Raw genomic sequence first — 21034 nt, 5'->3', positions numbered from 1 at the left:
TCTTTCTTCATTATGTCCATTGCACTATTATAAAGCAAATAAACACACTTTATCCTTTCTTGTTCAGTGTATGCTGGAGCCTACCCTTAGTATTTATCAACAGCAGCATTATATTATTATGGAGCCTAGACAAGGGAAAAGCTGAATGTAACAATCAAATATATTCCAATTTCATCACAGCCTGAGATCATTCTTGGTCTGGTTCATCTAACCTAAAGTTCTTAAACAAGGAATGAATCTACTCCTGGAGTTTAAAGGAAAGATCTCAGGCAAGCCGTGAAACCTCCCTGAAATCAGAAGGAAAAAGTACTATTGCCTTCCCCAAGACCAGGACTTCATTTCCAAAGTCTAGTTTGAGCTGACATTGAAAAAGATAGAGAGCTCCATTTGGAAAGCTATAATGCTGAAGGCAAATAGTGACTTCTTCTCCTTCCCCTTACCTTTTACAATTCTTATGGAAACTTCTGAACAGCAGCATCTGTCCTGCTTCTTTATTCTCTGAGCACTTCGACTGAGGTCCTTGACTTCCATGAGATCATCTGACCCTGACATAATCACTGGAGCAGGCTATAACAGAGGTTGCAAGTATATTTTGGCATTGTCTTTACACATGGAGCACATCCCAAATAGCAAGAGTATGGAAGCTGGGGGAAAGATATGGGTCCTAAAACACATTAACTCAGTACAGAGCCTTGAGTGCCACCATATGTCTCAAGAACAGAATCACATGCACAATTACCTGTGGTGACAACCTGGCATCCACAGATATACACACAATTAAGGCTGGTTTTATATTCTCAAAGTGCTCCAAGCAGCTATTGAGAACTGTGTATTCTGCAGCGTCAAAGGCTAACGAGACAGCTGCTGTGGGTGTGCTGAGGCAAAAAACAAAGGCTCACTGTTGAGAAAAAGTTGATTAGCAAGAATAAAACCAGGGTGCTTGCACATCACAGGAATGTAGCAAGCTGTCTAAAATCACTCCTTCCTTGCAGTAGCTGTCTCCTTCAGCTGTAAAGGAAAAACTTCTGAATGCTTAACTTCTTTCTCAATATGGGGTTTACTTTTAATCCAGTTTATCTTCTCTTTATAAGGGAAGATCAGCATGGGATGGTCTTTCTACACGGGGAAGATTCTGTTAGGGCAGTTTTGAGGCAGGCAGTTTCTTAAGCAGCAGGAACTGGAAAGGCTGTGAAACAATTCAGGAGCACCATGGCGGGGAACTGGAAACAGTTTCTTAGATGTCCTTCCTTTGTCTCCAGTCACATGTGAGACCAATGTATTAGATTTGTCTCTTTGAACACTGAGAATGTTTCATGTGTTTCCCACTGCCTACTGTTCCACAGCTGCCATCATTAAAGAAAAAAATGCAAGGGGGCAAAGTCAAATCGGTCTTGGAGGGTGGATCATTAGTTGCCAGCTGGTAGTCACTCTGTGGGTTGTTTTTTTTTCATAGTTGGCTTCCTTATTGTTGCAGAAATCAAGAAAAAAATCACTGCTGAAAAAGAGCTCAGTCAGATTTGGGGTAAATACTTTTCACTGTAATAAAACCAAAATAATAGCTAATGCCTAGCATTAATCTGCAGCTCTCATCTGCTGTGCCACTGTGTATTAGCAGTAAAAAAAATATGTTTTTATCTGACACTGAGGAATGAGCTTCAATCAAAAAGGGTGAAACACATGCCTTCCTCTGTTCCCCTTCCTCTCAAAACAGGAACAATAGTAACACCCTCACCTGATGCATCACCAGCGTTCATGTCACCTCAGTTACTCTGTAGCTGTTCTCATTCTTTTTTGTAAATTTAACACCTCAGGAACAACTGCCTTCTTCCTGGCACTCAGCTTTTCTGGGCTTCATGCTTAGCTGAGAATTGTCACAGGAGGCTAGTGCTCCCAACACAGACATTATCTGGCCTGCATTTTTCAGAGCCCTCTCTTCACAGATGCAAGATGCTACAGTAGGCTGTTTACTCCTGCGTCTTATAAATACACGGAGAACATACGACTTAATTTTTAGTTCTCTTGCATAAGCTAACCTTTTTGCTTTGGGACATGCCCTGAAGATTACAAAGCAGCATTGGTTGATTGCAGCTGTGGTGTTAGCTTCCAGCTCTCATAAATCAATGTGGACTGTTGTGAGTCCGCCTTAAAACTCATCCTGCAGAGCACACCTTTAAATTAACTCTCAAGCAGGCCCTGAGTCACTTTCATGGTCCAGGAACCCCAGAGAAAAAGTTTTGTCTTTACCGTTGCCTTCTGCACTGACCTGAGGCAATAAAATGCTGGGGAAAATGGTGAATTTCTTTCCAGTCGCAGGGACTGCCCCAGGGGGGACAGCATGGGGCACGCTGCTCTCCTTCTTCCTCTGCTCTCCTCCAGGAGAAGAGAGACGCACCGTTTAAGCTGAACTGTTGCTGGGCTGATAACATCACTCCAGGCAGATATTAAGCTTCTTGACAAAGCTGTAAAGCACTAAACTGCCATGTTCGGGGGGAAGCTGGAGGAGACAGTAGAGAAGGAGACTCTGTTTTCCCTGTTCTCTCACTATGGATGTCTCTTTTGCCCCTTGGCAACACAGCTGTGTGTGCCTGGGGCAGCCCTTCCCAAAGGGCAGGCTCCCGAAAACGCCGCACACAGCCAAGTGCCATGCCAACTGGGCTGGTGCTGCTGCCCTCAGTTGCCAGAGCAAGCTGGGCAGGACTAGCACGCTTAGGCTTTCAGTGCATCAGTCCTTTCTAGTTATACAGTTAATGTAGCTATGCAGTTTTTCTGTTTCATCTTCTCTTACCTCTCTCAGTGTCTTTTATTCCCATCACAGCTCCCTGTCAAGTTCGCATTGTCTGTCTTCAAACTTCCACCCATGCAGCCACCGCAAACAGATTTTTAATAACAGCTTCAACTACTTTCCTTTCACCGTGGCGGTGCTGACAGAAACCTGTTCTTTCAAAAATTACATGCAAGCAGGTATTAAGCATTCATCTGAGAGATATGGAGCTTCCCCATAGCCATGGGCTTGCTTTTGTGGAGATGATTGCTTGGGGCATCTTGCTTTCATGTATTCCATAGAGAGGCACAGGGACCCCAAGACAGAAGAGTTTTCTGGCTGGTGTAACTGTACTTGAGGACTTACTGCATTGAGAACCAGGTATCATTAGCTGGATAACATGATGGTGTGGCAGCTTTTGAGGTTAACCTTATCTTACATATCAGAGGTTCATTTTCTGTTGATAGAGAAGTCAAGATACGAATGAGTGCTTGAGAGGGTATAGCTATGGATGAGACATAGTGAGATTGAGTGAATCTGCATTTGCTATTTCACATAACTTCAAGTTAGCACTCAGAGAAAACAGGAATTTGCTGCATTGCTACTGACAGCCAAATTTAAGTCAAATTAAACCCGTATCACTCAAAGATCTACAGAGCCAATCACTTGGAAGCCACTGATCAGATTATAAGTCACAAGCTTTGTTGATGTAAAATAGCCTTGCTCCACTGCAGCGCATAGGCTTCTGACTAATTACTTCCACACCTTTAGTCACTCAGGTAGTGCACCTAAGGCTCCCTGGGCTACTGAAACTCAGGATAGCACACCTAATACTGCATATTACAATTAGGAAGAAAGCCCACCTAAACCCTGTGATCAGCAGTGTTCTATTTCTGGTGTCAGAAAGTGCCTCTATGCAAAAGTAAGGAGGGAGAGTGTGAGGGAAGGGATGTATTAGATGTGAGTAGAAGTCCCTGATTAGCAGTTTGATTTCTACTCTCTGTCTTCTTGTATTAAAATCATTGCACTTATAAAAATAGAAGCTGACCCTGTAATTTTCCCCAAGGATTTGGAGAAGTGATGCAGAAAATAATATACACACTTACTTGAAAATAATTAATACTGTGATCTTTCCAAATTTATCATGTATTGGGGGGTGGGGAGGGGCTGGATGAGGGAGAAATTAAATAGAAAGCATGAACAAACTAAGCCAACTACAAAGACTTTTTTTTTTCTCTGGTGGACAATGAGATTTGTATCATAATAATGTACCTGAAGAGTGCTCCCCAACGAGACCTGGACCCAGCATGTGCAACTTGTGCTTCTCACAAGTGAGCACTTACTCAGGCACACAGCCCTGTTGCTGCAACAGGACTGCTCACACATTCAATTGTCTTCAGATTTATCTTCATTGTTCATGCACGCAAGGTAAAATAGCCGCCTGGGCCCAAGCTGAGAGCCTCTACGGAGAGGCTGTGAAGAAGCAGGGGAACAGTGTTGGAGCCCAATGTGTGATAAACAGGAGTTAACCCAGCAGGGATGTGGAATTTCCCCAGCAGGTTAGAACTCTGAGCAAAAGGAAAGGCTTTTTTGTATTATTTTGCTACATTAGGATGCCTAATAACACACCATCCAGATAACTGGTGCTGGCTCAGATCACACCTCAGACACCTCCCAAGCACGCTGGGGCTGCGGCGGTCCCCGGGAAGCTGTACCACCACCACCTGCCTCTCACCAAGTGGATTGCTGCTCGGGGCAGCCCCCTCTTCCAGGGCCTTCGTGGAACTTCCCTGCTGCCAGACGAGAAACAAGGAGTCCTTCTTTCATTAATGATAATCTGTCTGTGCCTTATATGCAGTTTTCTAGCAACCTTTTTCAGTCCTTCTTGATCTTACCTTATGCACTGAGCAGGGAGGAATGCATACACACTTTGAGAAACAGAGCTACACATGATAGTCGTAAAAAAAAATAATAGTAACATTTCCCAACTGGCTGTATAACAGCTGTATTTTCACAGTCAATTTTCATGTGGTATTGTGCAGTTTCCATTATTTTCAACAAAAGGTAACGTTTCATTCTTCATGCTGCAGGAATATGTGGATAAGTTAACGCTGTTATCTTTTTTTTAAGCTGCTCATTTTCCCACTTGGAAAACTAAGATATTTTAGCTGCATGAGGACACAAAACTACAGATCTGGAAAGATAGTATACAATGCAGGGACAATTGTGTCAAGCCTCATTTTATGCACCAATCAGAACACACTTATTAAGTCCTGAAATGAGACCCCATTTTTTAAGTTCATGACATTCTAGATGTTCGTGGGCTTACCATAAGATTTATTATCATAAGTTGTTATAATTTTTCATTAAAATTCATGTATATGTTAATACTCATGATCTGTTTTTTCATCTCTTCACTGGTAGCTGGGCTGACTTTGAGTAAATAATAGTCAACATAAAGAAGTGATGCTGCATTACCTTCTCAGTCATCTGGAAATGGCAAGAATTTTTGTCCAAATAGAATTACACACCCGAGCTCTTAAGTTGAAAATGGGCCAAGTCAAAATGATCTCTTAGTGCAGAATACTCTACAGTAAGTACAATATTATAGTACGGTTCAGAAGTGGTTTGACTTTATTACTCTCCCAACATGCAGTGTTACGACTTTTTGAAGTTGAGGGGCAAAGAGAAGAAAGGTCTCAAGGGCACCTTTGCTGCTGTCATAAGGTATAACTGCATTTTACACAGCGAGTTCAAAATTACTTTAGGAATTTCTCTCACAGCTCATGACAAAAAGATCAGTTCACACAAATAACCTGGGCACTTAATTAGGGTCCCAAGCAGCCCCAGCCAGCCTTCATGCTGCCCCAGGCTACATGCTTGGTACAACTGGCTGCATATGTTGACACGAGCTCAGCCTTGCCCTGCCTGCAGTGTGGATGCTCTCTGGGAGCTGGCCTGGCTTCAACATCACAGAAGGGTTTAGGACTGGCTTCTTTAGACCCAGGGCAAAAGTAGGAAGCAGGCAGCCAGGCCACCTCTCAGGCAAGCAAAATACTAAATAAAATTGGAAACTAATACACATGAATGAACAAAACCACAGGATAAGCGCATGTGTTTTGGTCTGTATAATGACTTGTAAATTATGGCTAGGGAATGCAGCAATGGAAATGACATCCAGTTAAAAGATCTTCCTTTCTGGAAGACACAGAAAGTGAATGGCAACAATATTTCTTTACTTTATACATGATTTTAAACAACATCTAATATGTTGATGTCTCTTCCTATATTGCTCTTTTCATAGCACTGGAGAAACATGGGACTTAACAGAAGTGGGAAGAGACCTCCACATTAGACAAGGGACATGAATGGGTCAGAACACCTAGGGAAAAATGCAATGAGTAGGGTTTGTAGCAAAGACAGTGGGATCCTTTTGTAGTCCATATCCACCCTGCAAAAGAAAACAGGCATTTCTGAAAGAAGGAAAAAAGAGGAGACTCCAAAGAGAGTGAAGCTGACAGGGAAGTGACAAGTAGTGCAGAAAGAGAGAGGGAGGATCCCTCAAGGGTCTGTATTGGGACGAATATGGTTTGATATCTTCATCAAAGACATAGGGGGGAAAAGGCTGAGGTACTTAATGCCTTCTTTTCCTCAGTCTTTAATAGTAAGACCAGTTGTTCTCTGGGTACCCAGCCTCCTGAGCTGGAAGATAGGGATGGGGAGCAGAATGAAGCCCCCACAATCCAAGGGGAAATGGTTAGAGACCTGCTACATCACTTAGACACCCACAAGTCTATGGGACTGGATGGGATCCACCCAAGGGTACTGGGGGAGCTGGCAGAAGTCCCAGAAAGGCAGTTGTATTCTGGGCTGCATAACAAGAAGCGTGGCCAGCAGGTTGAGGGAGGTGATTCTCCACCTCCACTCTTGTGAGACCCCACCTGGAGTACTGCCTTCAGCTCTGGGGCCCCCAGCATAAGAAGGACATGGACCTGTTGGATTGGGTCCAGAGGAGGGCCACGAAAATGATCAGAGGGATGGAACACCTCTCCTATGAAGAAAGGGTGAGAGAGTTGGTGTTCAGCCTGGAGAAGAGAAGGCTCTGGGAAGACCTTGTTGTGGCCTTTCAATATACAAAGGGGGCTTGTAAGAAAGATGGATAGAGACGTTTTACCAGGGCCTGTAGTGACAGGACAAGGGGCAACATTTTTAAACTGAAATAAGGTAGATGTATATTGGATGTAAGGAAGAGATTTTTTATGATGAGAGTGGTGAGACACTGGAGTAGGTTGCCCAAAGAAATTGTTGATGCCTTATCATTGGAATTATTTAATGCCAGGTTGGATGAGGCTTTGAGCAACCTGATCTAGTGAAGGATGTTCCTGCCTGTGGCAGGGACCTTGGACTAGATGACCTTTAAAGGTCCTTTCCAACACAAACCATTTTACCATTCTATGATACAGAAAGTAATCTTGTCATATAACACACTTATTAGGCCTTTTCTTGTCTCTTCCATATATTCTGTAAACCTGGGTTACTAACCTATTTTTTCAGAGGTTTAAGTGATCAGTGTCATTTAGAATAAGTCCCTAAGCATGATGCAGATAAACGTGTTGATCTATTTGGATGAGTCAACTTACAAAACAAAAATATAGTTGAATCTCAGCTTAAGAGGTCACATCCACCCTAGTTCATTTTCATTGAAATTAGCTTAGAAAAGAGGGACTGTTGCCTCAACTGCTTCCTGACAACCTTGCAGGTGAGGCTGGTCAATAGAAAGGGTCATAGTCACACTTACCCTAGCAGAGACAGGGAAATCAGAGTTAACTGCAGTGACTGAATGACAGGAGATTAACACTGCTACCTGTTTAAGGGCTAGCAGGGAAGTATCTATAGGAAAAGAATTGACATCTAAAATCTTTGTCACTATGCAAAAGGCTATAAAACAACAAACTTTTTAAGGATTCAAAGAATTTGTAGGGTTACATATCTCAACTTTTCTCCAGTACAGGGAGAACACCTTCAGTCAAATTGTTTGCACTTGTCTATCATGATCAGCCTATAGTTGTGCTGGGAGCTTCAGGACACCATTTACAATCAGCTATTTTTCATATACTTCCATCTGTAACATCAAATCTGTAGGGTAGATTGAGAGATGAATGGAAGTTTCCAGTATCCAGAGATTACTACAGAAGCAAGGAATGTGGTATATTCACACCTAAAAAAAAGGTGTTAGGCTTCTTAGAAGCATACCCCTTGGTATCCTGTTTGCTCTTGCAAGTATACACCAGCAGAAACTCAACCAAAGCAGTATTTCTTTGCTGTCTTCACATGTACATCTGCCCTCAGGGGAGAGTCTGGATAGTCAAGAGCTCAGTCAGTGCTAAGAGAAAAAAGGATAAGGTATTAATGACTGTACTGTTTCTCACTTGCCATTGCTTCAGTGTGATCTAGAAGTTGGGTGTAAGCACTTGGCATTTTGGTATCTTTTTCTGAACTGATTTCCAAGTTTGGTGTGGACAATTAAGGTCCTACAAAGGTGTATGGGATTTGCAGGTATACTGAACTTGTGCTGCTCTTCCAAATAGCATTGCCAAGCCACACTGAACGGATTTTACAGGACCTTCTGTTGCAGTGTTCTCAGCTGCAGCTCCAGGTCAGGGATCAGACTGAATTTTAGCCCACGCCTTGGTCTGGCTAAGGTCAAGCATTAATTTAGTCTCAGAATTCTCCATTTTAATTCTAATGCTTCTGCTTTTCTATCATATGTCCATGGTAGGTCTCCAGCTATGCATTTGCTGCAACTTACCATTTCAAAGCTGAATGCAGGCATAGGTCAGCTGAAGAAAACAGACTCTCTAATGTGATGCAACAGATTATATAAACAAAGAATTTATTTGCTCTATGAGGACAATCAAATTCAACAGATGAAAAAGATTTGAAAAAGTAAGTGTAACCCTGGAGATAATAGGACCTCTCATTTTCCTCTCCTGTTCAAATCACTGAATAATCTCTAGTGCTGTGGTAGTGGTATAATGCTAAAATTTTATCCAGAGCAGGACGGTTTTGTACATTTTGTGTCAATTGACATTACTTCTCAGAGTTTTACTGTGTCTACCATGTATACCTTTGCAGTCATGTATCCAGCTAACAATTCAAGCAACAATCATTTCAGATTAGGTGGATGGAGAGAAAAACAAAATGAGATTTCAAAGTCAGAGAATGTTTTTTGGCATTTATGTAACCTCCTCTAAACAAATACTGTTAATTGATTTAATCCTCAGTCTCCTTGTAAAGCAGATAATTACCATCATCCTAGTTTTACAGCAGGAGAAATTTGAGGATCAGAGGTTAGATTACTGCTCAAAACCTCATCAACTTGCATAGCAAGTCTAATTCAAATATATAGAACTTTATTTTATGATTTAATCATGATGTCCTTCTTCCTTCAGGGCAAAAAAGCTGCTATACTCAAGGAAATAATGGTTGCCACAGTACGGAAAATACAACATAAAACTACACTGGGCCTGTAATTCATTAGAATAAATCCCTTTTCAATATAAACTGCATCATTTAATGCAATTCAGGAATGTGACAGTGTTCAAATGTAAACAAATTTGAGGTTCCTTGTCTTTTGAAGTAGAAGGTGTTGCAGAGCTTTGTTCCTCCGATGTTTAGTATAGTAACTGCTTTCAAACTATATTTATTTTGTAGCCAGTTTATAAACATTTATTCCTGATTTACTCAAAGAGCCCTTCTTCTTTGGTAGTTGTCTTCTCTTCATACTGGGACACCGCAGACAGATCACCTTCTTTCTCCATATTGCTAGGCTGAACTAGTTTAGTTCTTTTCATTTCCTTCAGTGGCCTAGGCTCTTCATCCTTGCTGATCTCTTCTCCCTGGTATTCAGTGACAGGATGTGTGGGAACGGTTCAAAGCTGCATGAGGGGAGGATCAGACTAGATATTAGAAAGCATTTCTTTACTGAGAGGGTGGTCAAACACTGGAACAGGCTTCCTAGAGAGGTGGTTGATGCCCCAACCCTGTCAGTGTTTAAAAGGCAGCCCTTAATAATAGGCTTTAACTTTCGGTCAGCCCTGAAGTGGTCAGGCAGTTGGACTAGATAATAGTTGTAGGTCCCTTCCAACTGGAACTATTCAGTTCTATCCTATCCTGCTGATGTGAGATCTAAAGACAATTACAAACATCTTTAGTACTACTGTTTGCTACACATAATCTCATGCTCCAAAGTAGGCAGTGCTCTTGATACTGCGCAAATGCCTGTGACCAAGAATATGCCCAGTTGCCATCACTAATGTATAGTCATAGCAAAAGCAGTCCTGAGAAGGTCCTGTTTTTCACTAGTTGCGTTTCCTTGCATTGTAGGCAATGGCCACTCTTGTGGTGTGGGCATGCGGTGGCAAAAGCAACACTCCGGTGAACGACATGTTGGCTTCATAGTGCTTTCCTCTTCTATTTTTCCCTTGTAATAACTCTTTTAGCTTTCGAAATTATGAAAAATTCAAATAAACCCCCAGTTATTCGAATTATAACCCTTTTGGTAATCATGCTTGGGACTGTGTATTTCATTTGGGAAACAACTTCTTAGGAGTTCACTGGATGTTAGTAGAGGACCAACACTTCAGTGCATTAGGAGTTATTTCTTGTTTCTGTCTTGTTTGCAGTGCTTGACTCCCTTGGTTATTGTTATCGTCAGAATCTGAATCGAAAACAAGAACAACAGCTCTACAGTGACTTCTTAAATCCCTTTACTCTATCAAAATTAGGATCAGATTTTCAGAAATGGGTGTATAGAAATATGCAGGTGTCCATTATATAGGATACAACTATTGTATACCGAGTATTTTATAGATGACCTTGCTTCGGATGTAATATTTTATCCCTTTAGGGGAAATACTTACTCAAGACCTTACAATTCACCCAGGGCTTTGTAAGATTTCTGCATATGCTGGCTTTAGGCCAATGGGAATACACTACGAGTAGGATTCTAAGGTTAACCAAAAATGTATATAACTTGTCTTCCTTTTCACCTTCACTGCCTTCTCTCTCAGTGATGGCCAACATCAAAATCAAGGGATTTCTATGTGAGTTATGAAACAAAACCCAGGCAATTTTGTAACTTGTTGAGCAGTTTCCCATTAAAGCATTTTCTCAGTGCAAACCGTGGTTTCTGCAAAATTAGAAGCTGTTAATTTTGCCAATTTTATTTTCAGCAGGGAAAAAAAATAAGGACAAAATGTCCAATTTCAGGCCCATCTCCATGCCTAAGCCTCTACACCTTGATTCCTGTAAAATGTATCTTCAGTTAAAAACACTGTCCTTCACCCAGGCAGATCGAGTTCCCTTACCAGAGTGCATCCCTCATGCACCAGTGCAGGAGCAGTGGTGGCTCAGCTAGGGGAGGACCTGCAGTGAAATGTAGCCCAGCCCAGAGATCTAGTTTATAGGGGAACAGGCAGAATGAAGCCAAACTGTAATTCCCTGAAGGCATCTTCCTGTAATTGGATATTTTGACAGTCCAAGGTTTTGTCTGGAATTTTTTAATAATTTATTTTGGTTTCGTCCAAGATAAAAAAGAAATTGTAGAAGAATTAAAAATTCCATCACAACAGAAATTCTGATTTCTCAATCCGATCGGTTCTGTTGTTGCATTACTTACACATAAAACCAAACAACTGCTACTACAACACAGTCACAAATCAAACCACCCTCGGTAATTTCTAACTCTGTCTTGGGTAAAATCAATACCTAATTGGCTGCAAACCAAGATAAAGATAAAAAACTGGAAAGACTTGGTTCCCATCCCTTATACCCACCACTTACCACACTGCAGCTCTCAATGCCTGAAAAAGAGTGTGAGCTCTGTAACAAGAGCCCTCATCCAGCAGCAGGATGCGTATCTGGTAATTAAAAGGTTCTCCCAGCATTCCTGTATCAGAGCACCTCCAGTATGTTGTTCATAGCAACTGATGGAAAGATCATTTTGGACAACAGAAGCTGTAGCAACAGGGCAGGTGGTATGGGAATCTGGGGGAAGGGAGGGCTCGTAAGAACCTGTGGTTTAGCCAGAGGCAGAATGAAAGATAGAGCTGAGGAAGACTTAGTAGATAAAATGCCCAAGAGCTGCTGAAGTTTTTGTGTGTGCAGAATGTAAGACAGCAACCCACCCTCAAGCAGAAAGACCCCGAGTATTTCACAAGGGAAGATAGCCAATGATATTATATTACAAAAATAACCTCATGAAAATAAGGATTTCCTTGTGCAGCATTCTTGGTCTCAGCCTAAATGAAACTCTGTAAGGAACATCTGGAAGAACTGTTTTCCCTAAACATGCGTTACACACATAGCCAAGGATAGGCAGCTCATAACCCACAGCAAAAATGAACACAGTAAGATCACATTTCTACAAGTATCTATTAATGTACTTTAGTCATAGAAGAACTGGGGCAGGAATATATCAGCATAAACACATCACAGTCAGATGGAGTCTTTCTTTTAATCCTTGTGGGCTGATCCAGGGTCCATGGGTGAAGAACTGAAAATACAAGAAGAAACTGAGTAGGCAGAACAGCATATTGACTATGACTAAATAAACACATACATTTTTCAAGTGTCAAAATACTTCTTGTTGTTATGCTTTGAACTTTCAGCAAAATGGGAGTTATTTCAAAACGATCTAGAATCACTCATCCCATATTACAGTAGTAATAGACCATTTCTCCTCATGAAGTAAAATGTTACTGTAGGGACTGGTAAATTTGCTGCTGCCTTTGTCAGTCAGGATCCATCAATCACACCGCGAGGCCCTAAACAATTCTGACTTAATGAAATGGGAATAGGAAATAGAGGCAGGATCCATTTTGTTGCTATTCACTGACATTCTTTGCCTGTTTTTGTTCCTCACATTGCTTTAGGAAACTCTTCAGTTTCTTTTAGGTAGGAGGAATCGACTTCACATATGCTACCCCTTTTGCATACTGTATGGGTTTTGGTAGCTCTATTTAAGGCAAGGGAAGAGCATGTGTGAGATAAATATGACAATTGGTCTTTTTTTCCTGCAGTGATAAACCCCATTGAAAGCATTAGTGCTGTCTTAAACCAATGTGCATTGAAGACATGGTAGCGTTGTTAATATTGTGCTTTCATGTGCACAACCAATACCTTTGAAATTCAGCAGCCATGCTGGTTAAATTCAAGTACGGGTAAAGAAAAGTCTCTGTTTCCTCTAACAAAATAACTATCCCAGTTTATGATCCCTGCAGCTTTGATCTCTCACTTTGTTCACTTTACATGAGATATAGCATATTTCATGAGGACTTACCTAAAAAGAGTACTTCTAAATGACCAAGGATTATCTGAATAGTATGCTATATCCATGAAAATAAGGTAATATTTCTCAGACATTGGTATATGCTCTTTTGTTTCTGCTTTCCCTGCTCTTCTACCATGGAACAACTTCATTAGTATTATTTTGGTAACAGCTTATTGATTTGTTTTCTTCTCCTCTCTACCGTTCTTGGGATGCTCCAGCTGCTCATTAAAATGCCTAATGGCCTGATAGTTACATTCAGCCCCATGCATTTGTAAAGTCTAAATTAGGTTCATCAGATAGCTTATTATTTCATTTGTATAGAAGAAAACAAGCACTGAAAGTATCTGAAAAACAACCCAATACCTCCAGTGAGGAATATTGCTAGGGAAGAAAAATAATGTTGCTTGATCCAGTAGGAAGCTTCAGCAAATCCTCCTGTCCTCTTTTCTGAAAAGCAGGCTCAGAAACAGACCCAGAGCAGAACTTTGCCACCTCTCCTTCCTGGTCATCTGCCCATACATCTGTCCTCTTTGCGCACCTTATATGAGCCACTTTATATCATACTCCTCATGGGCAGCAAGGCTAGGTGTAGACCTCAGGCACTTTTAGCTTGCTCAAAAGATACATCTCATGTTTCTTGCAATAACTTGCGAAAAATTCTTCTTACTGTCCCTGTCTTAATCCAAGGTGTAGATACTTTGGAACAGGAATGTCACCTAGTCTACAAAACATCAGACAACTCACAAGTCATGAACTCTAGCTTCTTGAGGCATGTTCATGTTACACTTCCTTGAACTGCTATAAGAATGACTAAACTATGCTTAAAACACAAAAAAAGTCTTCTCATTCTATAGAAAACAATTCGGAATCCCCCAAACCTCTTCCATTCCCGCCCCCCCGAGGACCTCACCTGCACAGGAGACATGCCTGCTGCACATGGTAGCAACCGTGCAGGATGTAGCCAGTACACCACATGCATCAGTACTGAGGGAAGAAAAAACCCACTGTTTAGAAGGCGGGCCTTGAAAATATTTTAATCAGGAAGCTCAGTTGCAGTCAGAGGACTGTCTGGGAGTGAGGCAATTAACAGCAGCTGACACAGCCTGGAGTCAGCACTGGTAGCAATTTTCCCCTCTGGCTGCTTTCATAAAATCTAGGCAGCTGTGATGTCTGTTGCTTGCCCTTCTGAACCCCTTGGGGTTTCTGGAGTCCTCTCACAAGCATATAAGGAGTTGTTGCTAGAGTAATTATCCCTTATTTGTCAGCATCCAGTAGCCAAGAGGGTATTCGATTCGTATTTGTCTATGTGCAGAAACAGGTCACCAGAGGAAATGGGTTTTCTTATTTCAGTTATCATAGGGATGACTATAAGCACAAGGAGGACGTTGTTCAGAGTGTAGCACTGTAATCCCATTAGTCTTTTCTCAGTTTAATTTGTGGGATTCATGTGTTTACAAAGAAGCTGAGCCTCAGCAGAAGTAAATTACTGTTCATAACTCTACCTTAGTTCTTCATTTGAGGATCACATCCCACTATAATAAACCTGATAGCAGCAAGATGAGCACCAACAAATGAGTTGGGTTTCTCTCCAAATGTGCAGAAAAAAATAAAACAAACAGCCAAAACCAATTAAGTGACTATTAGGAAAAAGCAGCAGTTCTGCCTTTGCACCTGGTATGGTACATCTGTCTAGCTGTTTCTTTCTCCTTCCTTGCTATGCTTCATCATTCCTTGTCTCTCCCCCTTCCTTCCCCTGGACCCCTTTCTTTACTTTTATAATTACCAAGAATTCAGCAATCACACCATCAATGCCTCTGACTGTGATTTCTGACAACCTACTTGTGCTGCCAGTTCTCTGATGGCTACTCTGGATCCGGGGGAATAAAACCCACTATGTTACTGCATTACAGTTAGTTCCCTGTCATTTTAATATATTCAGTTAGCATTTCCATCAAACTTAATAAGCATTTATTTGAACATTAGCGTATCTTTAGGACAAAGAAGTAACAGGGCATGCACTTCTAACTTGCCTTGGGTATCAAGGCATGAAGCTCAGGCTGTACTTAACTTCCACAAAAGTGCAGCAATTTCTTTGAAGTGCTCTACCTGTAGTAACTTACCACTGTAAGAAAGTGGAATCTAAACATTAAAAATAAGGAAAGATACATGTATGGAGTGGACATTGGTAGGTTTTGGGGTGCAGCAGTTAAATCCATGCTATTCTGATGAAACAATCAAGTTACCCACTTGTCACCCTAGAAAGATCAAGATGCTAAGAGAGCTAGAATAGAAGTTCAACCAAAATACAAGTGTTAATGGACTGTTCATACTGATTGATGAAGTAGTCCCACAGTAAGCCACTACTTAATCATCATTGCATGTGCAGTTTCCTGCAGAAGAAGGTGGCAGGTGTGATTATAGCAAAAGACTGGCTCCTCCCTCACTTGTCTAGCTGTTCTTTAACAGGTTCATGCTGCAGTCAAGACAGCAAGTTGTAGCAAACATTCTGAGACATGTCTTTCAGCCAGACCACAACAGGTGAGCTAATAATGCAGATAAACAGACAAAAACACCTTTATGAAGTTTGACCTCTCAGAGAACTATGCCCCTGAGAACTGCTCAAGTGAAACAGCTGACTTCTATGAATAAAAGGATGAAAGATACCTCCTTCAAAGCCATGTTGTGCAGAAAAGGATAGTCCAGTTTTGGGAATAAACCTGCAAATGCGTTGCCTCCAAGGTTCCCTGAGATACTATCAGAAAGGTAATGTCACACCCTCTAGAGCTGTCACTGCTAAAGAATAGGGAGTACAGCAAGATGTTCTCTCTACCCCACACAATATAGTTCATGGGTTTCAACCTCCTACTGAGATGCTGGTTTGTATGCAATGAGACAAGAATGTCTTCTTCCATGTCGTAGACAATGATGTTTACTGAGCATTTTATCATATGGAATACAGTGATCATGTTTTGTTGTTGTTTTTTTAATGAAAAAAGGCAGAGTAAAAGCAAAGTTGATGGATTTGAAAAGCGTCAATTAGTTGGTTCATTCATGCATCCCAACATTCCGTTTATCCCTTGCTGTAGCTTACTGTTCTCAGTTTTCTGAGAGGTGTTACTTGCGTATCGTGACATATAGTAATTATCCCCTCAACACTGCCTGCCAGGAGGTGGTGTAATACACAGGATGAGCTGCATGATTACTGGCTGCCAGGAGTTTATGTGACAGCAATCTAACTTTTATCATTCCAATAATGTCTAACTAGCTTTATTGTCGGCATAGCCTCACACTGACTCCCTGGGATGAAAACAGTGACTGTCACCTTCACTGGCCCAACTCCAGCCACTGCGTAGTTCAAAGACTACCAAAAGCAGCAAATGCCTCACATTTAATGGCTGCAAGCAGACTTGTAGTGGTTAAATTACATGGTATTTCATAACAGACTGAATGGCAAGTTATCTTTTCCCTTTGGTAAGTTGTTTTTCACTTTAATTAATAATTGATACAAAAGTCTGTTCTTGAAGACATGACACTGGATTCCTTGAATGGGTGGCACAGCCATTTAGCCGAAGTTTACCAGCATTTTGAATACAACATTAAGTCACCAGAGTGTGTCCTCCTTTAGAGGGCTTGTCTATCCCAAGAAATATACTGCCAAAACTAAAGCAGTATGGTATATTCTCCCAGGGAAATCCTAGAGCACCTGCTCGGGTGGACGTGTTCATTTTAGAATAAAACTGGCTTCACGATATTTGCCTCTTTTCCATAGTTTACTGTGAAAGCTACTTGTCAGCCTATCCGTCCGTTTCCATTTGAGATTTCATTGCAATTGCAGGCAGAACCGACAGGCACCTTCCCTGTTTCGTGCCTTCTGCAGATCAGTGTTATTCACTCAAGGCAATATGAAAAGACCAACACTCCTAAACAAATGAAAACAAATGTTTTATTTACAGGAAAAAATCTGTACACTGTGCATACATAAAAATATACAAAATCATAATAGAAAATATAAAAAGTGTTAAAATGTATACAAACACTGCTTAAAAATGTGACTCTGGTAAAATCTTAAGCTTTGTTGTTAGAGTACACATTCATTTAAAAAAATCATCATACAAAATAATTCTCAAAGCTATTAAAAAAGTACACAGTCTATATTTGAATAGTTCCAATGACTACATGTTATAAGAGTGATGAGATGATATGGATAAATGTAAGGCTTTTACACACAACTCCTATTTCAAGAACAAAACTCTGAATCTGATCACTAAGCCAGAGAGAAGAAATTTGCAGTGTCAAAATTTATTCAATGATGCAGGTATGCCCAGACATGGGCTACTTTAAATTTCAAACAGTTAAATCAGGTATCCTCTTTGTGTGTGAGAGGATAAGTCCTAGGAAAGATTCAGATGCTTTCTAATGACAGTCTTCTGAATTACTTACTTCAAAAAACAATAATTTCATTTATTCAATACACATCAACTTTAGAGAGCATGAAGGGAAAAATGATAGCCATTTATTTTTGCAGTCAATGCATTTAATATTCCTTTCATGGTACATCTGTGTCACTGTCCAAATGGCATTTTCCATCCTTAAAAACTGCTGAAGAAAAAGGACATGGAAAAAAAACCCACTATGGATTGAACTGGTCTACATGTGTTTTGAACTCCTGTTTAATTGCATCCGTCTCTAAAATGACTGTGTTCAGTCTGTGCAACCACTGAGTGTAGACACTTGTCTTCATTTAAGAAAAAAAAAACTGTCTTGGTTTCGCTGACTTTGGCAAGAGATTTACAGCAACAAGTTCAGAATTTGGATGTTTTCACCAAAGAAAGTGTCCTGACCAAAGACATGCAATGATTTAGCTAAATTTGTACAGAGAGAGTATAGATTAGAGTGTGTAAATCACCCCCCTTTCTCTCTCCAAAGGTACATTTTTCTTTTATCATTGTAATTTCACTGACTTTACCAGAGTTTCAACAGCATAAAACTGCATAGCAAGGTAAAAAAAGAAGATGTAGTAGTTTAATCCAAAGAATGACTGACTGAGCTGTGAGTTTATGCTCAGGTAAGCTTTAGAACTGAAGGAATGGAACAATTAATAATTTTTTCTAGCAAAAAAGATTTTGCCTCAAAATGAGGCAAAAATCTTCCTTTTTCCCTTGAATAAACAGAAGAATACCTTGATTTAACCATCCAAGGCTGAACGCATAATGATAGAGCACCGCAAGTCAGAAAAGCTACAGAATTCACAGTGGAAAAAAGAGCATAACGAAATTCAGCATAAACTCAGCACGTTTCCTTAAGCTGCTGCTGCGTTTCTGGTTTGTTTCAGCTGAGTGCAGCTGTTGTCCCCAGCACCAGGGCACAGAAATGAGGCTCCATAGCTTTTGAAGGCAACTTACTCCTACTTGTCAGTAAAACTCCATAAATTTAAGACCTGCATCATTGCAACAAGTGTGAAGGGAGCTCGGGGCTCCACTAGCAGAGGCATTTGCTTGGCTGATGATGCACCTCAAGAGCCAGGTTTGGGCAAACCTCTCCTCTATGGTGCTGTTCCACTGTTACGGTGCGACAGCCACACAGGAGAACTACGCAGCCATGCCTGTATCTTTTTCCCAAAAAACCCCCACAATCTGGGTGGGAAAATGCATTTCCTTTCACATTGTCTGCATTTAATACAGCACTCTCACATGTTATTATTATTAGAAGATACACGGTTCAGTGTTACTACCCACTCGCTCATTGTTTTAAATTTACTGAATGTGATTCTTTTTGTCAAGATTTCTCTGCCCTTGCAAGGAATGGGGAAACACCCATAAATACAAAAATACTTGGTGGCTTCTTATAAAAGCCACCAATGCCAATGCCACAGAGTGTAAGCCGTGGTGAGGGGAGCACCTCTGCAGGTCCTCTGTGTTCTCCCTTTATTTCTGCCCCTTCCCCTCTTGCAGCAAGTGGAGAGTGAGCCCTCAGTTAGCAGATCAGGCACACTTGCGCTTGTGCCAAAAACCGAAGGAGGACAAGACAAGGTAGGGGAGCAAAATCTCTTTAAGCAGCCACAAGCTGTTTGAGCAGGCAGACCAATGAAACATCACAGTGGAAACCAGCACTGGGAAGCCACACCAGGGATTCCTTATTTTTTCAAGAAGACGGGCATCACAAGTTGGTCTTCCTCCTCTCTGTGAGCAAGCAAGCATTTGCAGTATAGCTCTGCGGCATCTTCTGAGGTGGTGGTGCTACAGTACCCACATTTGCACTTGTGGAAGGAGCACTGGCTGCCATATAAATCAGGATATAGCAAAGAAAAAATTTCTGCTGGGAGGGCTGGAATGCGCACAGTCCAGTAAAATAAAAATATACAGTTCATTTTATGATGTCTCAGACCTGATTCTGCATTGTTATTTAAATAATGTGTTAAGTAGATATGCTAAGCATTTGTTACATGAAACTTTATAATTTGCGTTGTTCGGTACAAGTTACGTTGATTATTCTGACAAATTACTGAGGGAATAATACAACATCATCCTGCTGTGGGTAGTTGAGTAATGCAGCTAGCATTTTTCTTCTTCGTGAAAATCGAAGTTAAAGGTTAGTGGTTGCAGACTAGTTGGTGTGATATGCCTTTTTTTCTTTTCAGAACTTGAGAATTTCCTGCTTATGGAAAAGTAACATATTCACTAGTCCTAGAAAGCTAATCAACCACAAACGTGTGGTAGCTAACCCAGAGTACAGGAAAGAGAGACATGTTTGATTGCGCTGTTCAGACTTCATATGTTTTGCAAACAGGGTACCAAACATATGGAAAAACAGATTAGTTCTATGTAGGGTATCTATTCTCCACACAATTAAATAACAGTGTTATTTACTTTAAGAATAAAGGTTGCGGCCATACGTAACATTAAAAAGAAATAGTATGCAATATATCCAGAGTCTAAGGCTAATATGGGTAAAAGCTATTCATTTTGACATGTACCAAAATGATTAATGGACATAACTATCCACACAACACAGAAGTAAAATTTTTAGATCATCTGGACATACTTTCTGTCAACAAGAGGAAAAGCCCGAAATAAGAGACTACATGGGAAAAGAAGGCTAAGTCCTATGTGAGACACATATTATTCACTTCTAAGGTAGGAAAATCATCAGACCCAAAGAGCAGAGTGAGAGAAAAAAGATTCTGTGATTATACTTACATTACTATTGAAGAGGAAATAGTCATTAATATTGTGTGCACTCTTCGATTGCGTTTTTGTTGCTTGAGACAAAACACAAAAAATACTTTCCACCACAACCACTCAGCTATTCTTTTCAGTGTCTCTTTGAGCTGTCTGCCTTTTTACTGAATGGACCTGAGTAGGATATAGCTGTGCTTTTGTGTACATATGTTCCTGCTGAACTTACCCTAAGAGAAAGGGTACAGTTGTGTTAACCGCCCTCCACCCCAAAAACATTAACGTCCTGCGACTCAGGAAATCTGAAACTCAAGTCTTGCCTTGAAAAATAATGCTTTAAATATATTAGCAACCAGGCAGATTTTAAGAAGTGCCTTAGAGAATATTCTCATTGTGTGTTATGAAGGAAAATACCAAATTACCTCCATATGCAATCTGTAGTCAGGTTTTTTGCGGGCATTACAGCTTCTCTGGGGTATAGTATTTCAAATGTTAAATAGAAAATGCTGATATCCTCGTCTTTTGTCAGAAAACTCCCTATACTTTCTTAACAGCAGTAACTTGTGAACAAGTGAGTTTGAGTTGGATCCCAATGAAATACCTAACAAATGATGTCTGTAATCCTGAATGCTATCTTTGCTGCAGAAAGGTGAGCTCCCTCAACGCTTGCTTTCTGTGTCATGTGTGAATACTGCACAGCCTCCCTTGGCTTTCTCTGGATCTTCTTTATCTGTGCAGACCAGAGGAAGGCATCATTTCCATCTC

The 21034-nt window shown here is 40.8% G+C and overlaps 1 protein-coding gene across 1 annotated transcript in view; it reads left to right on the top strand.

Annotated features, from left to right (window-relative positions):
* Positions 1-21034, top strand: part of LOC132317625 (pinopsin-like) — a 92590-nt gene that overhangs the window by 67911 nt on the left and 3645 nt on the right. The gene's annotated exons all lie outside the window — the stretch shown is intronic.

Source organism: Gavia stellata, chromosome 1 (genome assembly GCF_030936135.1).
Source record: "Gavia stellata isolate bGavSte3 chromosome 1, bGavSte3.hap2, whole genome shotgun sequence".
Taxonomy (NCBI): domain Eukaryota; kingdom Metazoa; phylum Chordata; class Aves; order Gaviiformes; family Gaviidae; genus Gavia; species Gavia stellata.
The sequence above is the reverse complement of the archived record's forward strand: the minus strand, read 5'-3'. Positions and strand labels throughout refer to the sequence as shown.